We start from the raw sequence: 18,896 nt of genomic DNA on the forward strand, positions 1-18,896 counted from the left end.
AGTACATTTCTAGCATACTTTTGCTCCTGCCGGGTCAGCTGAGCAGCAAATTTCTATTTAACCACCTGCTTTCATGAGAGACCTCAGGGCTGCATGTTTTGAGCCCAGTACTGAGCCTGAAAAGCGTTTCCAACCCCACTTACAAGTAAAACTAGCTAAAATGTGCCTGGCTGCTATTCACTGAAAAGCTCATTCTGAGTACATTTCTAGCATACTTTTGCTCCTGCCGGGTCAGCTGAGCAGCAAATTTCTATTTAACCACCTGCTATCATGAGAGACCTCAGGGCTGCATGTTTTGAGCCCAGTACTGATCCTGAAAAGCGTTTCCATCCCACTTACAAGTAAAACTAGCTAAAATGTGCCTGGCTGCTATTCACTGAAAAGCTCATTCTGTGTACATTTTTGGCATACGTTTGCTCCTGCCGGGTCAGCTGAGCAGCGAATTTCTATTTAACCACCTGCTTTCATGAGAGACCTCAGGGCTGCATGTTTTGAGCCCAGTACTGAGCCTGAAAAGCATTTCCAACCCCACTTACAAGTAAAACTAGCTAAAATGTGCCTGGCTTCTCTTCACTGAAAAGCTCATTCTGAGTACATTTTTAGCATACGTTTGCTCCTGCCGGGTCAGCTGAGCATTGAATTTCTATTTAACCACCTGCTATCATGAGAGACCTCAGGGCTGCATGTTTTGAGCCCAGTACTGATCCTGAAAAGCGTTTCCAACCCCACTTACGAGTAAAACTAGCTTTAATGTACCTGGCTGCTATTCACTGAAAAGCTCATTCTGTGTACATTTTTGGCATACTTTGCTCTTACCGGGTCAGCTGAGCAGCGAATTTCTATTTAACCACCTGCTTTCATGAGAGACCTCAGGGCTGCATGTTTTGAGCCCAGTACTGAGCCTGAAAAGCGTTTCCAACCCCACTTATAAGTAAAACTAGCTAAAATGTGCCTGGCTGCTATTCACTGAAAAGCTCATTCTGTGTACATTTTTGGCATACGTTTGCTCCTGCCGGTTCAGCTGAGCAGCGAATTTCTATTTAACCACCTGCTTTCATGAGAGACCTCAGGGCTGCATGTTTTGAGCCCAGTACTGAGCCTGAAAAGCGTTTCCAACCCCACTTACAAGTAAAACTAGCTAAAATGTGCCTGGCTGCTATTCACTGAAAAGCTCATTCTGAGTACATTTCTAGCATACTTTTGCTCCTGCCGGGTCAGCTGAGCAGCAAATTTCTATTTAACCACCTGCTATCATGAGAGACCTCAGGGCTGCATGTTTTGAGCCCAGTACTGATCCTGAAAAGCGTTTCCAACCCCACTTACAAGTAAAACTAGCTAAAATGTGCCTGGCTGCTATTCACTGAAAAGCTTATTCTGTGTACATTTTTGGCATACGTTTGCTCCTACCGGGTCAGCTGAGCAGGGAATTTCTATTTAACCACCTGCTTTCATGAGAGACCTCAGGGCTGCATGTTTTGAGCCCAGTACTGAGCCTGAAAAGCGTTTCCAACCCCACTTACAAGTAAAACTAGCTAAAATGTGCCTGGCTTCTCTTCACTGAAAAGCTCATTCTGAGGACATTTTTAGCATACGGTTGCTCCTGCTGGGTCATCTGAGCAGCGAATTTCTATTTAACCACCTGCTATCATGTGAGACCTCAGGGCTGCATGTTTTGAGCCCAGTACTGATCCTGAAAAGCGTTTCCAACCCCACTTACAAGTAAAACTAGCTAAAATGTGCCTGGCTGCTATTCACTGAAAAGCTCATTCTGTGTACATTTTTGGCATACGTTTGCTCCTGCCGGGTCAGCTGAGCAGCGAATTTCTATTTAACCACCTGCTTTCATGAGAGACCTCAGGGCTGCATGTTTTGAGCCCAGTACTGAGCCTGAAAAGCATTTCCAACCCCATTTACAAGTAAAACTAGCTAAAATGTGCCTGGCTTCTCTTCACTGAAAAGCTCATTCTGAGTACATTTTTAGCATACGTTTGCTCCTGCCGGGTCAGCTGAGCATTGAATTTCTATTTAACCACCTGCTATCATGAGAGACCTCAGGGCTGCATGTTTTGAGCCCAGTACTGATCCTGAAAAGCGTTTCCAACCCCACTTACAAGTAAAACTAGCGAAAATGTGCCTGGCTGCTATTCACTGAAAAGCTCATTCTGTGTACATTTTGGCATACGTTTGCTCCTGCCGGGTCAGCTGAGCAGCAAATTTCTATTTAACCACCTGCTTTCATGAGAGACCTCAGGGCTGCATATTTTGAGCCCAGTACTGAGCCTGAAAAGCGTTTCCAACCCCATTTACAAGTAAAACTAGCTAAAATGTGCCTGGCTGCTATTCACTGAAAAGCTCATTCTGTGTACATTTTTGGCATACGTTTGCTCCTGCCGGGTCAGCTGAGCAGCGAATTTCTATTTAACCACCTGCTTTCATGAGAGACCTCAGGGCTGCATGTTTTGAGCCCAGTACTGAGCCTGAAAAGCGTTTCCAACCCCACTTACAAGTAAAACTAGCTAAAATGTGCCTGGCTTCTCTTCACTGAAAAGCTCATTCTGAGTTAAGCATGGGCGAATTTTGCGAATCTCGCGTTCGCGAATTTTGCGGATTTGCGAACTCGCAATCCGCAAAATCCGTGAATTCCCGCGAATTTGCGGATTTTTTTTTTTTTGTGTTCGCGCGTGTTTCTGCAAGTTCGCGAGGGTTTTTACAATTTCGCAATTTGCGAACTTACCTGTCGGGTCGCAAGTTTTGCGAACTTGTTGTTTCTACGTGTCCAGCCTGTTTGGGACACTCTTCTTCATCACTGCCACTCTCTGTCACCACTGCCACTATCTGACTACTCATGCCACCCTCTGGCCCACCCATGCCACCCTCTGTTTCATCACCACACCCTCTGGTTGTCCAGTGTACATTATTTTCGGCAAAGCAAAGCACACCTTCCCTGCCTCAAGTGACCTGAATTAATTTGGGGCTGATTAATGTGTCACAGAATATTTTTTTAGCTGGCACCTGCTTCCTTAGTGCTTCCTGATTAGTGATCTTTTGCACTTGCTAAGTGCTTTCATTGTTGCAAAATTAGTTACAACACCTGCCCTGCCCCAACTGACAATAATGAATTAGGGGCTGATTAATGGATTTTAACTTCCAGCCTGGCTCCTGCTTGTCTCCCTTAGCTGTAATTCAGGACCTTTGTGGCATATGTGTAACTATTCTGAGGTTCAGAGCAGGGTCACATAATAGTTGCAACTGGCAACTGAACTCTGGAGAGGCCCCTCAGGAAGCACTACAGGAAATGGCTACTAATGATGAGCCTGAACTTTTGAACCTGGTAAGTAGTTTCAGTTTTGCTAAGATCGTATTTCTGCAATTTAGCACTTACTCGCGGGGTGCGAAGTTGTACTGGCAAGCCGCGAACAGTGCGAGCAAGCCATAAAATCCGCTGCTCGCGGATTTGCGGATTTCACGGGAAATTCGCAAATCTCGCGGATTGCGAATTTACCGAAAATCCGCAAAATCCGCGAGCGAAACGGATTTTCCGCCCATGGTTATTCTGAGTACATTTTTAGCATACGTTTGCTCCTGCCGGGTCAGCTGAGCAGCGAATTTCTATTTAACCACCTGCTTTCATGAGAGACCTCAGGGCTGCATGTTTTGAGCCCAGTACTGATCCTGAAAAGCGAATCCAACCCCACTTACAAGTAAAACTAGCTAAAATGTGCCTGGCTTCTCTTCACAGAAAAGCTCATTCTGAGTACATTTTTAGCATACGTTTGCTCCTGCTGGGTCAGCTGAGCAGCGAATTTCTATTTAACCACCTGCTTTCATGAGAGACCTCAGGGCTGCATGTTTTGAGCCCAGTACTGATCCTGAAAAGCGAATCCAACCCCACTTACAAGTAAAACTAGCTAAAATGTGCCTGGCTTCTCTTCACAGAAAAGCTCATTCTGAGTACATTTTTAGCATACGTTTGCTCCTGCCGGGTCAGCTGAGCAGCGAATTTCTATTTAACCACCTGCTATCATGAGAGACCTCAGGGCTGCATGTTTTGAGCCCAGTACTGATCCTGAAAAGCGTTTCCAACCCTACTTACAAGTAAAACTAGCTAAAATGTGCCTGGCTGCTATTCACTGAAAAGCTCATTCTGTGTACATTTTTGGCATACGTTTGCTCCTACCGGGTCAGCTGAGCAGCGTATTTCTATTTAACCACCTGCTTTCATGAGAGACCTCAGGGCTGCATGTTTTGAGCCCAGTACTGAGCCTGAAAAGCGTTTCCAACCCCACTTACAAGTAAAACTAGCTAAAATGTGCCTGGCTGCTATTCACTGAAAAGCTCATTCTGTGTACATTTTTGGCATACGTTTGCTCCTACCGGGTCAGCAGAGCAGCAAATTTCTATTTAACCACCTGCTTTCATGAGAGACCTCAGGGCTGCATGTTTTGAGCCCAGTACTGAGCCTGAAAAGCGTTTCCAACCCCACTTACAAGTAAAACTAGCTAAATTGTGCCTGGCTGCTATTCACTGAAAAGCTCATTCTGAGTACATTTTTAACATACGTTTGCTCCTGCCGGGTCAGCTGAGCAGCAAATTTCTATTTAACCACCTGCTATCATGAGAGACCTCAGGGCTGCATGTTTTGAGCCCAGTACTGATCCTGAAAAGCGTTTCCAACCCCACTTACAAGTAAAACTAGCTAAAATGTGCCTGGCTGCTATTCATTGAAAAGCTTATTCTGTGTACATTTTTGGCATACGTTTGCTCCTACCGGGTCAGCTGAGCAGGGAATTTCTATTTAACCACCTGCTTTCATGAGAGACCTCAGGGCTGCATGTTTTGAGCCCAGTACTGAGCCTGAAAAGCATTTCCAACCCCACTTACAAGTAAAACTAGCTAAAATGTGCCTGGCTTCTCTTCACTGAAAAGCTCATTCTGAGTACATTTTTAGCATACGTTTGCTCCTGCCGGGTCAGCTGAGCAGCAAATTTCTATTTAACCACCTGCTATCATGAGAGACCTCAGGGCTGCATGTTTTGAGCCCAGTACTGATCCTGAAAAGCGTTTCCAACCCCACTTACAAGTAAAACTAGCTAAAATGTGCCTGGCTGCTATTCACTGAAAAGCTCATTCTGTGTACATTTTTGGCATACGTTTGCTCCTACCGGGTCAGCTGAGCAGCGAATTTCTATTTAACGACCTGCTTTCATGAGAGACCTCAGGGCTGCATGTTTTGAGCCCAGTACTGAGCCTGAAAAGCGTTTCCAACCCCACTTACAAGTAAAACTAGCTAAAATGTGCCTGGCTGCGATTCACTGAAAAGCTCATTCTGTGTACATTTTTGGCATACGTTTGCTCCTACCGGGTCAGCTGAGCAGCGAATTTCTATTTAACCACCTGCTTTCATGAGAGACCTCAGGGGTGCATGTTTTGAGCCCAGTACTGAGCCTGAAAAGCATTTCCAACCCCACTTACAAGTAAAACTAGCTAAAATGTGCCTGGCTTCTCTTCACTGAAAAGCTCATTCTGAGTACATTTTTAGCATACATTTGCTCCTGTCGGGTCAGCTGAGCAGCGAATTTCTATTTAACCACCTGCTTTCATGAGAGACCTCAGGGCTGCATGTTTTGAACCCAGTACTGAGCCTGAAAAGCATTTCCAACTCCACTTACAAGTAAAAATAGCTAAAATGTGCCTGGCTTCTCTTCACTGAAAAGCTCATTCTGAGTACATTTTTAGCATACGTTTGCTCCTGCCGGGTCAGCTGAGCGGCGAATTTCTATTTAACCACCTGCTATCATGAGAGACCTCAGGGCTGCATGTTTTGAGCCCAGCACTGAGCCTGAAAAGCGTTTCCAACCCCACTTACAAGTAAAACTAGCTAAAATGTGCCTGGCTTCTCTTCACTGAAAAGCTCATTCTGAGTACATTTTTAGCATACGGTTGCTCCTGCCGGGTCAGCTGAGCAGCGAATTTCTATTTAACCACCTGCTATCATGAGAGACCTCAGGGCTGCATGTTTTGAGCCCAGTACTGATCCTGAAAAGCGTTTCCAACCCCACTTACAAGTAAAACTAGCTAAAATGTGCCTGGCTGCTATTCACTGAAAAGCTTATTCTGTGTACATTTTTGGCATACGTTTGCTCCTACCGGGTCAGCTGAGCAGGGAATTTCTATTTAACCACCTGCTTTCATGAGAGACCTCAGGGCTGCATGTTTTGAGCCCAGTACTGAGCCTGAAAAGCATTTCCAACCCCACTTACAAGTAAAACTAGCTAAAATGTGCCTGGCTTCTCTTCACTGAAAAGCTCATTCTGAGTACATTTTTAGCATACGTTTGCTCCTGCCGGGTCAGCTGAGCAGCGAATTTCTATTTAACCACCTGCTATCATGAGAGACCTCAGGGCTGCATGTTTTGAGCCCAGTACTGATCCTGAAAAGCGTTTCCAACCCCACTTACAAAGTAAAACTAGCTAAAATGTGCCTGGCTGCTATTCACTGAAAAGCTCATTCTGTGTACATTTTTGGCATACGTTTGCTCCTACCGGGTCAGCTGAGCAGCGAATTTCTATTTAACCACCTGCTTTCATGAGAGACCTCAGGGCTGCATGTTTTGAGCCCAGTACTGAGCCTGAAAAGCGTTTCCAACCCCACTTACAAGTAAAACTAGCTAAAATGTGCCTGGCTGCGATTCACTGAAAAGCTCATTCTGTGTACATTTTTGGCATACGTTTGCTCCTACCGGGTCAGCTGAGCAGCGAATTTCTATTTAACCACCTGCTTTCATGAGAGACCTCAGGGCTGCATGTTTTGAGCCCAGTACTGAGCCTGAAAAGCATTTCCAACCTCACTTACAAGTAAAACTAGCTAAAATGTGCCTGGCTTCTCTTCACTGAAAAGCTCATTCTGAGTACATTTTTAGCATACGTTTGCTCCTGCCGGGTCAGCTGAGCAGCGAATTTCTATTTAACCACCTGCTTTCATGAGAGACCTCAGGGCTGCATGTTTTGAGCCCAGTACTGAGCCTGAAAAGCATTTCCAACTCCACTTACAAGTAAAACTAGCTAAAATGTGCCTGGCTTCTCTTCACTGAAAAGCTCATTCTGAGTACATTTTTAGCATACGTTTGCTCCTGCCGGGTCAGCTGAGCGGCGAATTTCTATTTAACCACCTGCTTTCATGAGAGACCTCAGGGCTGCATGTTTTGAGCCCAGTACTGAGCCTGAAAAGCGTTTCCAACCCCACTTACAAGTAAAACTAGCTAAAATGTGCCTGGCTTCTCTTCACTGAAAAGCTCATTCTGAGTACATTTTTAGCATACGGTTGCTCCTGCCGGGTCAGCTGAGCAGCGAATTTCTATTTAACCACCTGCTATCATGTGAGACCTCAGGGCTGCATGTTTTGAGCCCAGTACTGATCCTGAAAAGCGTTTCCAACCCCACTTACAAGTAAAACTAGCTCAAATGTGCCTGGCTGCTATTCACTGAAAAGCTCATTATGTGTACATTTTTGGCATACGTTTGCTCCTGCCGGGTCAGCTGAGCAGAGAATTTCTATTTAACCACCTGCTTTCATGAGAGACCTCAGGGCTGCATGTTTTGAGCCCAGTACTGAGCCTGAAAAGCATTTCCAACCCCACTTACAAGTAAAACTAGCTAAAATGTGCCTGGCTTCTCTTCACTGAAAAGCTCATTCTGAGTACATTTTTAGCATACGTTTGCTCTTGCCGGGTCAGCTGAGCATTGAATTTCTATTTAACCACCTGCTATCATGAGAGACCTCAGGGCTGCATGTTTTGAGCCCAGTACTGATCCTGAAAAGCGTTTCCAACCCCACTTACAAGTAAAACTAGCTAAAATGTGCCTGGCTGCTATTCACTGAAAAGCTCATTCTGAGTACATTTCTAGCATACGTTTGCTCCTGCCGGGTCAGCTGAGCAGCAAATTTCTATTTAACCGCCTGCTATCATGAGAGACCTCAGGGCTGAATGTTTTGAGCCCAGTACTGATCCTGAAAAGCGTTTCCAACCCCACTTACAAGTAAAACTAGCTAAAATGTGCCTGGCTGCTATTCACTGAAAAGCTTATTCTGTGTACATTTTTGGCATACGTTTGCTCCTACCGGGTCAGCTGAGCAGGGAATTTCTATTTAACCACCTGCTTTCATGAGAGACCTCAGGGCTGCATGTTTTGAGCCCAGTACTGAGCCTGAAAAGCATTTCCAACCCCACTTACAAGTAAAACTAGCTAAAATGTGCCTGGCTTCTCTTCACTGAAAAGCTCATTCTGAGTACATTTTTAGCATACGTTTGCTCCTGCCGGGTCAGCTGAGCAGCGAATTCCTATTTAACCACCTGCTATCATGAGAGACCTCAGGGCTGCATGTTTTGAGCCCAGTACTGATCCTGAAAAGCGTTTCCAACCCCACTTACAAGTAAAACTAGCTAAAATGTGCCTGGCTGCTATTCACTGAAAAGCTCATTCTGTGTACATTTTTAGCATCTTTGTTTGCTCCTGCCGGGTCAGCTGAGCAGCGAATTTCTATTTAACCACCTGCTATCATGAGAGACCTCAGGGCTGCATGTTTTGAGCCCAGTACTGATCCTGAAAAGCGTTTCCAACCCCACTTACAAGTAAAACTAGCTCAAATGTGCCTGGCTGCTATTCACTGAAAAGCTCATTCTGTGTACATTTTTGGCATACGTTTGCTCCTACCGGGTCAGCTGAGCAGCGAATTTCTATTTAACCACCTGCTTTCATGAGAGACCTCAGGGCTGCATGTTTTGAGCCCAGTACTGAGCCTGATAAGCATTTCCAACCCCACTTACAAGTAAAACTAGCTAAAATGTGCCTGGCTTCTCTTCACTGAAAAGCTCATTCTGAGTACATTTTTAGCATACGTTTGCTCCTGCCGGGTCAGCTGAGCAGCGAATTTCTATTTCACCACCTGCTATCATGAGAGACCTCAGGGCTGCATGTTTTGAGCCCAGTACTGATCCTGAAAAGCGTTTCCAACCCCACTTACAAGTAAAACTAGCTAAAATGCGCCTGGCTGCTATTCACTGAAAAGCTCATTCTGTGTACATTTTTGGCATACGTTTGCTCCTGCCGGATCAGCTGAGCAGGGAATTTCTATTTAACCACCTGCTTTCATGAGAGACCTCAGGGCTGCATGTTTTGAGCCCAGTACTGAGCCTGAAAAGCATTTCCAACCCCACTTACAAGTAAAAAAACTAGCTAAAATGTGCCTGGCTTCTCTTCACTGAAAAGCTCATTCTGAGTACATTTTTAGCATACGTTTGCTCCTGCCGGGTCAGCTGAGCAGCGAATTTCTATTTAACCACCTGCTATCATGAGAGACCTCAGGGCTGCATGTTTTGAGCCCAGTACTGATCCTGAAAAGCGTTTCCAACCCCACTTACAAGTAAAACTAGCTAAAATGTGCCTGGCTGCTATTCACTGAAAAGCTCATTCTGTGTACATTTTTGGCATACGTTTGCTCCTACCGGGTCAGCTGAGCAGCGAATTTCTATTTAACCACCTGCTTTCATGAGAGACCTCAGGGCTGCATGTTTTGAGCCCAGTACTGAGCCTGAAAAGCGTTTCCAACCCCACTTACAAGTAAAACTAGCAAAAATGTGCCTGGCTTCTCTTCACTGAAAAGCTCATTCTGAGTACATTTTTAGCATACGTTTGCTCCTGCCGGGTCAGCTGAGCAGCGAATTTCTATTTAACCACCTGCTATCATGAGAGACCTCAGGGCTGCATGTTTTGAGCCTAGTACTGATCCTGAAAAGCGTTTCCAACCCCACTTACAAGTAAAACTAGCTAAATGTGCCTGGCTGCTATTCACTGAAAAGCTCATTCTGTGTATATTTTTGGCATACGTTTGCTCCTGCCGGGTCAGCTGAGCAGCGAATTTCTATTTAACCACCTGCTTTCATGAGAGACCTCAGGGCTGCATGTTTTGAGCCCAGTACTGAGCCTGAAAAGCGTTTCCAACCCCACTTACAAGTAAAACTAGCTAAAATGTGCCTGGCTTCTCTTCACTGAAAAGCTCATTCTGAGTACATTTTTAGCATACGTTTGCTCCTGCCGGGTCAGCTGAGCAGCGAATTTCTATTTAACCACCTGCTATCATGAGAGACCTCAGGGCTGCATGTTTTGAGCCCAGTACTGATCCTGAAAAGCGTTTCCAACCCCACTTACAAGTAAAACTAGCTAAAATGTGCCTGGCTGCTATTCACTGAAAAGCTCATTCTGTGTACATTTTTAGCATACGTTTGCTCCTGCCGGGTCAGCTGAGCAGCGAATTCCTATTTAACCACCTGCTATCATGAGAGACCTCAGGGCTGCATGTTTTGAGCCCAGTACTGATCCTGAAAAGCGTTTCCAACCCCACTTACAAGTAAAACTAGCTAAAATGTGCCTGGCTGCTATTCACTGAAAAGCTCATTCTGTGTACATTTTTAGCATCTTTGTTTGCTCCTGCCGGGTCAGCTGAGCAGCGAATTTCTATTTAACCACCTGCTATCATGAGAGACCTCAGGGCTGCATGTTTTGAGCCCAGTACTGATCCTGAAAAGCGTTTCCAACCCCACTTACAAGTAAAACTAGCTCAAATGTGCCTGGCTGCTATTCACTGAAAAGCTCATTCTGTGTACATTTTTGGCATACGTTTGCTCCTACCGGGTCAGCTGAGCAGCGAATTTCTATTTAACCACCTGCTTTCATGAGAGACCTCAGGGCTGCATGTTTTGAGCCCAGTACTGAGCCTGATAAGCATTTCCAACCCCACTTACAAGTAAAACTAGCTAAAATGTGCCTGGCTTCTCTTCACTGAAAAGCTCATTCTGAGTACATTTTTAGCATACGTTTGCTCCTGCCGGGTCAGCTGAGCAGCGAATTTCTATTTCACCACCTGCTATCATGAGAGACCTCAGGGCTGCATGTTTTGAGCCCAGTACTGATCCTGAAAAGCGTTTCCAACCCCACTTACAAGTAAAACTAGCTAAAATGCGCCTGGCTGCTATTCACTGAAAAGCTCATTCTGTGTACATTTTTGGCATACGTTTGCTCCTGCCGGATCAGCTGAGCAGGGAATTTCTATTTAACCACCTGCTTTCATGAGAGACCTCAGGGCTGCATGTTTTGAGCCCAGTACTGAGCCTGAAAAGCATTTCCAACCCCACTTACAAGTAAAAAAACTAGCTAAAATGTGCCTGGCTTCTCTTCACTGAAAAGCTCATTCTGAGTACATTTTTAGCATACGTTTGCTCCTGCCGGGTCAGCTGAGCAGCGAATTTCTATTTAACCACCTGCTATCATGAGAGACCTCAGGGCTGCATGTTTTGAGCCCAGTACTGATCCTGAAAAGCGTTTCCAACCCCACTTACAAGTAAAACTAGCTAAAATGTGCCTGGCTGCTATTCACTGAAAAGCTCATTCTGTGTACATTTTTGGCATACGTTTGCTCCTACCGGGTCAGCTGAGCAGCGAATTTCTATTTAACCACCTGCTTTCATGAGAGACCTCAGGGCTGCATGTTTTGAGCCCAGTACTGAGCCTGAAAAGCGTTTCCAACCCCACTTACAAGTAAAACTAGCTAAAATGTGCCTGGCTTCTCTTCACTGAAAAGCTCATTCTGAGTACATTTTTAGCATACGTTTGCTCCTGCCGGGTCAGCTGAGCAGCGAATTTCTATTTAACCACCTGCTATCATGAGAGACCTCAGGGCTGCATGTTTTGAGCCTAGTACTGATCCTGAAAAGCGTTTCCAACCCCACTTACAAGTAAAACTAGCTAAATGTGCCTGGCTGCTATTCACTGAAAAGCTCATTCTGTGTATATTTTTGGCATACGTTTGCTCCTGCCGGGTCAGCTGAGCAGCGAATTTCTATTTAACCACCTGCTTTCATGAGAGACCTCAGGGCTGCATGTTTTGAGCCCAGTACTGAGCCTGAAAAGCGTTTCCAACCCCACTTACAAGTAAAACTAGCTAAAATGTGCCTGGCTTCTCTTCACTGAAAAGCTCATTCTGAGTACATTTTTAGCATACGTTTGCTCCTGCCGGGTCAGCTGAGCAGCGAATTTCTATTTAACCACCTGCTATCATGAGAGACCTCAGGGCTGCATGTTTTGAGCCCAGTACTGATCCTGAAAAGCGTTTCCAACCCCACTTACAAGTAAAACTAGCTAAAATGTGCCTGGCTGCTATTCACTGAAAAGCTCATTCTGTGTACATTTTTGGCATACGTTTGCTCCTACCGGGTCAGCTGAGCAGCGAATTTCTATTTAACCACCTGCTTTCATGAGAGACCTCAGGGCTGCATGTTTTGAGCCCAGTACTGAGCCTGAAAAGCGTTTCCAACCCCACTTACAAGTAAAACTAGCTAAAATGTGCCTGGCTGCTATTCACTGAAAAGCTCATTCTGTGTACATTTTTGGCATACGTTTGCTCCTGCCGGGTCAGCTGAGCAGCGAATTTCTATTTAACCACCAGCTTTCATGAGAGACCTCAGGGCTGCATGTTTTGAGCCCAGTACTGAGCCTGAAAAGCATTTCCAACCCCACTTACAAGTAAAACTAGCTAAAATGTGCCTGGCTTCTCTTCACTGAAAAGCTCATTCTGAGTACATTTTTAGCATACGTTTGCTCCTGCCGGGTCAGCTGAGCAGCGAATTTCTATTTAACCACCTGTTATCATGAGAGACCTCCGGGCTGCATGTTTTTAGCCCAGTACTGAGCCTGAAAAGCGTTTCCAACCCCACTTACAAGTAAAGCTAGCTTTAATGTACCTGGCTGCTATTCATTGAAAAGCTCATTCTGTGCACATTTTTGGCATACGTTTGCTCCTACCGGGTCAGCTGAGCAGCGAATTTCTATTTAACCACCTGCTTTCATGAGAGACCTCAGGGCTGCATGTTTTGAGCCCAGTACTGAGCCTGAAAAACGTTTCCAACCCCACTTACAAGTAAAACTAGCTAAAATGTGCCTGGCAACTCTTCACTGAAAAGCTCATTCTGAGTACATTTTTAGCATACGTTTGCTCCTGCCGGGTCAGCTGAGCAGCGAATTTCTATTTAACCACCTGCTATCATGAGAGACCTCAGGGCTGCATGTTTTGAGCCCAGTACTGATCCTGAAAAGCGTTTCCAACCCCACTTACAAGTAAAACTAGCTCAAATGTGCCTGGCTGCTATTCACTGAAAAGCTCATTCTGTGTACATTTTTGGCATACGTTTGCTCCTACCGGGTCAGCTGAGCAGCGAATTTCTATTTAACCACCTGCTTTCATGAGAGACCTCAGGGCTGCATGTTTTGAGCCCAGTACTGAGCCTGAAAAGCGTTTCCAACCCCACTTATAAGTAAAACTATCTAAAATGTGCCTGGCTTCTCTTCACTGAAAAGCTCATTCTGAGTACATTTTTAGCATACGTTTGCTCCTGCCGGGTCAGCTGAGCAGCGAATTTCTATTTAACCACCTGCTATCATGAGAGACCTCAGGGCTGCATGTTTTGAGCCCAGTACTGATCCTGAAAAGCGTTTCCAACCCCACTTACAAGTAAAACTAGCTAAAATGTGCCTGGCTGCTATTCACTGAAAAGCTCATTCTGTGTACATTTTGGCATACGTTTGCTCCTGCCGGGTCAGCTGAGCAGCAAATTTCTATTTAACCACCTGCTTTCATGAGAGACCTCAGGGCTGCATATTTTGAGCCCAGTACTGAGCCTGAAAAGCGTTTCCAACCCCATTTACAAGTAAAACTAGCTAAAATGTGCCTGGCTGCTATTCACTGAAAAGCTCATTCTGTGTACATTTTTGGCATACGTTTACTCCTGCCGGGTCAGCTGAGCAGCGAATTTCTATTTAACCACCTGCTTTCATGAGAGACCTCAGGGCTGCATGTTTTGAGCCCAGTACTGAGCCTGAAAAGCGTTTCCAACCCCACTTACAAGTAAAACTAGCTAAAATGTGCCTGGCTTCTCTTCACTGAAAAGCTCATTCTGAGTACATTTTTAGCATACGTTTGCTCCTACCGGGTCAGCTGAGCAGCGAATTTCTATTTAACCACCTGCTTTCATGAGAGACCTCAGGGCTGCATGTTTTGAGCCCAGTCCTGAGCCTGAAAAGCATTTCCAACCCCACTTACAAGTAAAACTAGCTAAAATGTGCCTGGCTTCTCTTCACTGAAAAGCTCATTCTGAGTACATTTTTAGCATACGTTTGCTCCTGCCGGGTCAGCTGAGCAGCGAATTTCTATTTAACCACCTGCTATCATGAGAGACCTCAGGGCTGCATGTTTTGAGCCCAGTACTGAGCCTGAAAAGCATTTCCAACCCCACTTACAAGTAAAACTAGCTAAAATGTGCCTGGCTTCTCTTCACTGAAAAGCTCATTCTGAGTACATTTTTAGCATACGTTTGCTCCTGCCGGATCAGCTGAGCAGCGAATTTCTATTTAACCACCTGCTATCATGAGAGACCTCAGGGCTGCATGTTTTGAGCCCAGTACTGATCCTGAAAAGCGTTTCCAACCCTACTTACAAGTAAAACTAGCTAAAATGTGCCTGGCTTCTCTTCACTGAAAAGCTCATTCTGAGTACATTTTTAGCATACGTTTGCTCCTGCCGGGTCAGCTGAGCAGCGAATTTCTATTTAACCACCTGCTATCATGAGAGACCTCAGGGCTGCATGTTTTGAGCCCAGTACTGAGCCTGAAAAGCATTTCCAACCCCACTTACAAGTAAAACTAGCTAAAATGTGCCTGGCTTCTCTTCACTGAAAAGCTCATTCTGAGTACATTTTTAGCATACGTTTGCTCCTGCCGGGTCAGCTGAGCATTGAATTTCTATTTAACCACCTGCTATCATGAGAGACCTCAGGGCTGCATGTTTTGAGCCCAGTACTGATCCTGAAAAGCGTTTCCAACCCCACTTACGAGTAAAACTAGCTTTAATGTACCTGGCTGCTATTCACTGAAAAGCTCATTCTGTGTACATTTTTGGCATACTTTGCTCTTACCGGGTCAGCTGAGCAGCGAATTTCTATTTAACCACCTGCTTTCATGAGAGACCTCAGGGCTGCATGTTTTGAGCCCAGTACTGAGCCTGAAAAGCGTTTCCAACCCCACTTATAAGTAAAACTAGCTAAAATGTGCCTGGCTGCTATTCACTGAAAAGCTCATTCTGTGTACATTTTTGGCATACGTTTGCTCCTGCCGGTTCAGCTGAGCAGCAAATTTCTATTTAACCACCTGCTTTCATGAGAGACCTCAGGGCTGCATGTTTTGAGCCCAGTACTGAGCCTGAAAAGCGTTTCCAACCCCACTTACAAGTAAAACTAGCTAAAATGTGCCTGGCTGCTATTCACTGAAAAGCTCATTCTGAGTACATTTCTAGCATACTTTTGCTCCTGCCGGGTCAGCTGAGCAGCAAATTTCTATTTAACCACCTGCTTTCATGAGAGACCTCAGGGCTGCATGTTTTGAGCCCAGTACTGAGCCTGAAAAGCGTTTCCAACCCCACTTACAAGTAAAACTAGCTAAAATGTGCCTGGCTGCTATTCACTGAAAAGCTCATTCTGAGTACATTTCTAGCATACTTTTGCTCCTGCCGGGTCAGCTGAGCAGCAAATTTCTATTTAACCACCTGCTATCATGAGAGACCTCAGGGCTGCATGTTTTGAGCCCAGTACTGATCCTGAAAAGCGTTTCCATCCCACTTACAAGTAAAACTAGCTAAAATGTGCCTGGCTGCTATTCACTGAAAAGCTCATTCTGTGTACATTTTTGGCATACGTTTGCTCCTGCCGGGTCAGCTGAGCAGCGAATTTCTATTTAACCACCTGCTTTCATGAGAGACCTCAGGGCTGCATGTTTTGAGCCCAGTACTGAGCCTGAAAAGCATTTCCAACCCCACTTACAAGTAAAACTAGCTAAAATGTGCCTGGCTTCTCTTCACTGAAAAGCTCATTCTGAGTACATTTTTAGCATACGTTTGCTCCTGCCGGGTCAGCTGAGCATTGAATTTCTATTTAACCACCTGCTATCATGAGAGACCTCAGGGCTGCATGTTTTGAGCCCAGTACTGATCCTGAAAAGCGTTTCCAACCCCACTTACGAGTAAAACTAGCTTTAATGTACCTGGCTGCTATTCACTGAAAAGCTCATTCTGTGTACATTTTTGGCATACTTTGCTCTTACCGGGTCAGCTGAGCAGCGAATTTCTATTTAACCACCTGCTTTCATGAGAGACCTCAGGGCTGCATGTTTTGAGCCCAGTACTGAGCCTGAAAAGCGTTTCCAACCCCACTTATAAGTAAAACTAGCTAAAATGTGCCTGGCTGCTATTCACTGAAAAGCTCATTCTGTGTACATTTTTGGCATACGTTTGCTCCTGCCGGTTCAGCTGAGCAGCGAATTTCTATTTAACCACCTGCTTTCATGAGAGACCTCAGGGCTGCATGTTTTGAGCCCAGTACTGAGCCTGAAAAGCGTTTCCAACCCCACTTACAAGTAAAACTAGCTAAAATGTGCCTGGCTGCTATTCACTGAAAAGCTCATTCTGAGTACATTTCTAGCATACTTTTGCTCCTGCCGGGTCAGCTGAGCAGCAAATTTCTATTTAACCACCTGCTATCATGAGAGACCTCAGGGCTGCATGTTTTGAGCCCAGTACTGATCCTGAAAAGCGTTTCCAACCCCACTTACAAGTAAAACTAGCTAAAATGTGCCTGGCTGCTATTCACTGAAAAGCTTATTCTGTGTACATTTTTGGCATACGTTTGCTCCTACCGGGTCAGCTGAGCAGGGAATTTCTATTTAACCACCTGCTTTCATGAGAGACCTCAGGGCTGCATGTTTTGAGCCCAGTACTGAGCCTGAAAAGCGTTTCCAACCCCACTTACAAGTAAAACTAGCTAAAATGTGCCTGGCTTCTCTTCACTGAAAAGCTCATTCTGAGGACATTTTTAGCATACGGTTGCTCCTGCTGGGTCAGCTGAGCAGCGAATTTCTATTTAACCACCTGCTATCATGTGAGACCTCAGGGCTGCATGTTTTGAGCCCAGTACTGATCCTGAAAAGCGTTTCCAACCCCACTTACAAGTAAAACTAGCTAAAATGTGCCTGGCTGCTATTCACTGAAAAGCTCATTCTGTGTACATTTTTGGCATACGTTTGCTCCTGCCGGGTCAGCTGAGCAGCGAATTTCTATTTAACCACCTGCTTTCATGAGAGACCTCAGGGCTGCATGTTTTGAGCCCAGTACTGAGCCTGAAAAGCATTTCCAACCCCATTTACAAGTAAAACTAGCTAAAATGTGCCTGGCTTCTCTTCACTGAAAAGCTCATTCTGAGTACATTTTTAGCATACGTTTGCTCCTGCCGGGTCAGCTGAGCATTGAATTTCTATTTAACCACCTGCTATCATGAGAGACCTCAGGGCTGCATGTTTTGAGCCCAGTACTGATCCTGAAAAGCGTTTCCAACCCCACTTACAAGTAAAACTAGCGAAAATGTGCCTGGCTGCTATTCACTGAAAAGCTCATTCTGTGTACATTTTGGCATACGTTTGCTCCTGCCGGGTCAGCTGAGCAGCAAATTTCTATTTAACCACCTGCTTTCATGAGAGACCTCAGGGCTGCATATTTTGAGCCCAGTACTGAGCCTGAAAAGCGTTTCCAACCCCATTTACAAGTAAAACTAGCTAAAATGTGCCTGGCTGCTATTCACTGAAAAGCTCATTCTGTGTACATTTTTGGCATACGTTTGCTCCTGCCGGGTCAGCTGAGCAGCGAATTTCTATTTAACCACCTGCTTTCATGAGAGACCTCAGGGCTGCATGTTTTGAGCCCAGTACTGAGCCTGAAAAGCGTTTCCAACCCCACTTACAAGTAAAACTAGCTAAAATGTGCCTGGCTTCTCTTCACTGAAAAGCTCATTCTGAGTTAAGCATGGGCGAATTTTGCGAATCTCGCGTTCGCGAATTTTGCGGATTTGCGAACTCGCAATCCGCAAAATCCGTGAATTCCCGCGAATATGCGGATTTTTTTTTTTTTGTGTTCGCGCGTGTTTCTGCAAGTTCGCGAGGGTTTTTACAATTTCGCAATTTGCGAACTTACCTGTCGGGTCGCAAGTTTTGCGAACTTGTTGTTTCTACGTGTCCAGCCTGTTTGGGACACTCTTCTTCATCACTGCCACTCTCTGTCACCACTGCCACTATCTGACTACTCATGCCACCCTCTGGCCCACCCATGCCACCCTCTGTTTCATCACCACACCCTCTGGTTGTCCAGTGTACATTATTTTCGGCAAAGCAAAGCACACCTTCCCTGCCTCAAGTGACCTGAATTAATTTGGGGCTGATTAATGTGTCACAGAATATTTTTTTAGCTGGCACCTGCTTCCTTAGTGCTTCCTGATTAGTGATCTTTTGCACTTGCTAAGTGCTTTCATTGTTGCAAAATTAGTTACAACACCTGCCCTGCCCCAACTGACAATAATGAATTAGGGGCTGATTAATGGATTTTAACTTCCAGCCTGGCTCCTGCTTGTCTCCCTTAGCTGTAATTCAGGACCTTTGTGGCATATGTGTAACTATTCTGAGGTTCAGAGCAGGGTCACATAATAGTTGCAACTGGCAACTGAACTCTGGAGAGGCCCCTCAGGAAGCACTACAGGAAATGGCTACTAATGATGAGCCTGAACTTTTGAACCTGGTAAGTAGTTTCAGTTTTGCTAAGATCGTATTTCTGCAATTTAGCACTTACTCGCGGGGTGCGAAGTTGTACTGGCAAGCCGCGAACAGTGCGAGCAAGCCATAAAATCCGCTGCTCGCGGATTTGCGGATTTCACGGGAAATTCGCAAATCTCGCGGATTGCGAATTTACCGAAAATCCGC

Source organism: Lissotriton vulgaris, chromosome 4_1, assembly GCF_964263255.1.
Source record: "Lissotriton vulgaris chromosome 4_1, aLisVul1.2, whole genome shotgun sequence".
Taxonomy (NCBI): Eukaryota; Metazoa; Chordata; class Amphibia; order Caudata; family Salamandridae; genus Lissotriton; species Lissotriton vulgaris.